The following is a 3,802-nucleotide window of genomic DNA, read 5'->3' as shown; positions in this document are numbered from 1 at the left end:
CTTCCCTGGTACCAACTTCTGTCTTGGGGTTTCTATTGTTGTGAATAGAACCATGACCATGGCCACTCTTATAAAGGAAAAATATTATTTTATTTTATTGGCTTACAGCTCAAAGGTTCAGTCCATCATCATCATGATGGAAGATGGTAGAAGGCAGGCAGACACAGTGCTGGAGAAAGATTTGAGGTTTTATATTTGATATGTCAGCAACAGATAATGGACTCATACACTGGGCTAATGTTGAGTATAGGAGACCTCAAAGCCCACCCCCGCAATGATACCCTTCCTTGAACAATGCGTCACCTACTCCATCAAAGCATGCTTCCTAATAGTACCTAATGAGCTCATGTGGACCAATTTCATTCAAACTAGAACACATAGGTATTAACAACAACCTCTCAATTGACAACAACAAACTCTACTATATTTTGGGAATCTCTTTTTACTTCCCTGAACAACAATTCAAAAAAAGTTTCTTGGTATTTTTAAATTTGTCTTCATTTCGATGTAATCCATAAGGTCTGTAAAATCAATATTATCATGCCCTCAGTTGTTCATCATAAAGTTTACACATTTGCAAACTGAATAATCACTAGTCTTGATTTAGCACAAATTTAAATGAGAATGAAGAAAACATTTGTCACACAACAACATGTATGTGTGATTGAATTCTTTATTGGATATCTCCTTATATTTAAATGAAATATAAGTGTGGCAAATAATATAATATACATAAGTAAAATCATACTGAGAAATAACCCATTATAAAAGGTATATGAGTTTGTAAAGAATATCTTTATCTTTTCTCAGTGATTCTGATCCCATAGAAATGGCTACATGGCAAGCCCTATGACTTTACTTGTCATGTGTATGTAATTACAACCTCATAATTGAGGGCAGATTTTTCTGTCCCAACTGCCAACTTCCAAATAACCATACAGAGGCTTATTTTTAATTATAAAATCTCAGCCATAGCTTAGGCTTGTTACTAATTAGCTCTCATAACTTAAATTAACCTATTTCTATTCATCTATATTCATTCCCAAATGACTTATGGCTTTACATGTACTCCAGCATGTTTGCTCACTATGCATCTCCTTGTGATTCCTGGAATCTCTACCTTTCTTCTTCCCAGCATTATCTCTACCCTGAAAATCCTGTCTAGCTATTGGCCATTTAACTTTTTATTAAACCAATCAGAGTGGCATACCTTAGACACTGTAAAGCAATATTCCACAACACATAATCATTCCTTAGTAACTAAACCAAATACCCCTCAGTGTTTGACATTTCCAGTGTCCTGTGGAATTTATACTTGTAAATTCACTTTCAATTTGTGCCTTTATCTTCATCTACTATATATAACTTCAGGACTGCTGTGGGCTATAGTCATGAAGGAATTATCTTTGCTTAGTGTATTATTCTTTTAAGGAACTATTGGTCCTCCTAGCTCAAAAAGCTGTTTTTTTAAAATTTTCCATAATTTGAGGGAAGAAAAGAAGTTAAAAAGATACATACATACATACATACATATGCAAATCCTTTCTTGAAAGATACCCCAGAAATGATTCTTGAGCCTTATCTTGACTTGTCGGAATTTCAAAGTTTATCTTTCTTTGATAGAGCTTTCTCTGGAGTTCTCCATTTGTTTTATCTGCAGTTCTCCAAAATAAATGAATATAGTTTTAATCTGGCTACTCATCACTGAAACCTCCTTGCTTCTGGAAGTTTACCTCCAACTTTCTCTACTGTGATATCCTACCTCCTACTGGTAGTTCTCTTCCAAACTCACTTTCAAATAGAGCCTTTTCATGTTGGAGAAAACACTCAGTCATGATATTCTGCAGTTCTTGAGTTCCAAAGGCTTTGCAAAGTCCAATTCTTTATTCCTCTACTTCAGTTCCAAGTAGATGGCATCTAGTCCATTGAATTCTTGAGCTGTAACTCAAAAGCAAAGCTACTGTGCTCTTAGAAGCTGTGGATGGAGACAGATAGCATAACTCATTCTAATATTTTCATATTCTCCTGTGATCTGTGATATTCCATTTCCTTAATCTTGATGTAGATGAAAGTTATGTATGCTTACTACTCATTGTGAGATTCTTATACTCTAATAAATAAATTTTCTATGATGTCATTTTGATTTGTTTTAGATGAAATGTTATATTTAAACACTTTCACTTTCAACTCTATTTTATGCAGTTAACTATTATAAAGAGCTACTTCAGAGTTAAAGAAATAAGAGCAATAACCTTTCCAAATTTATTCATGATACATGTATCCATTTGTCTGTATTATATCTGTAATCATCAGGTAATATTACTCTTCTATGGTCTCCTTTCTATATGTCATACTAAAGCCACTGTTCATTTATACCAACAATGTACTCTCAGAAAAAAAGAATTAATAAACTATCTCACTTATCATAATAGTTCCCAAAAGTTAAGTACTTCAGAATACTCACAACCAAAGAAGTAAAAGACCTCCATTTGAAATCTTTGGGACACTGAAAAGGGTAGTTTAAATGGATGCTAGACAAAGGATAACCATACTCAATGACTGGCAGAATCAAAATAGTGAAATAGCTCTTTGCCCAAAATTAACCTACGGATTTACTGTGATGCATAGCAAATTTATTTATCATATTTCACAGACCTTGACTAAAAATGCAAGAATTTCAGGACCCACAAAAGACCATTAATGGCCAAAGCAATTCCAGGAAGTGAAAGTTTTCTAAAGATGAAAGCTTATATATTCTTGAAATCATAGATAAAATATTTCTTTTAAATAAAAAAATTCAATTGACTTTTAATTGTTCAGATGATTATCCATACTGATTTAATTTCCTTGCATGTATTCACCTAATATCAAGAGAGAAAGAAACACTATGTATTTCCTCACAATCTCTTCAGCTGTAGAGATTATTAGAAGAGATATTAGCTAATATTAGCAAAGACTAAGTAGCATTGCTTTCATTGTGTTCCAGTACTAATGTCCCATAACAAGAAAGTAGGTGATATTTCCATTGGTGGGTTCCTACTTCAATGATAATATATATATATGAAATACATGATACCTCTGTGTTGGTAAGTGAGTTAATAGAGCCTGCTTTACATACTGATATTAGTAATTCCTTAGTGTTTATATAAACATTAAAAAGCCCTGCTAACTGTGCTTCTACCATGGCTATGACATGAAAACATGACACATGAAGTTATCATCATGATTTTCACCCTAGTATTTATTTACTCAACTGTATTTGCTTTCTCTATTGTTGATATTATATATTTGAAATGATTTTTTTGAGAACAAAAATAACCTTGACTTAGGAAACTGAATATGCATTTTATTAATAGATACATATTTAGAGATACAAGTAGTCATACTTTATAATGATTCCCTTGACCACCAGGTTTAAGCGAGGAATAGGCATCATTACTGATTTCATACTCATCATACTGCAGTGCACACTGTGATCCTCAGGGGCTGGCAATATAATGGAAACACATATTATTGACTTAAACTTCTCACTCATACAATTCCATAATTTTATTGTTTAATCTATTTTGAAAATACGCTTATACTAGAGGAAATGACCTACACATATTTGTCAAAGAAACATTGAAGTTGTTTTAATTATATGAAACCTTTTCACCTTAATTGGTAATTAAGTGAAAAGACTGTTTAAGCTCTAAGGTCAGATAATTATTTTAAAAGTTGACTGATGCAGCCTGAGTAAAACATTTATAAATTGATGTGTCATAGAAAAAATATGATAAAAATATCCCCGTGGTACTCTTAT

This window comes from Cricetulus griseus, chromosome 2 (assembly GCF_003668045.3).
Source record: "Cricetulus griseus strain 17A/GY chromosome 2, alternate assembly CriGri-PICRH-1.0, whole genome shotgun sequence".
In the NCBI taxonomy this organism is placed as follows: domain Eukaryota; kingdom Metazoa; phylum Chordata; class Mammalia; order Rodentia; family Cricetidae; genus Cricetulus; species Cricetulus griseus.
Note: the sequence above shows the minus strand (reverse complement) of the source record.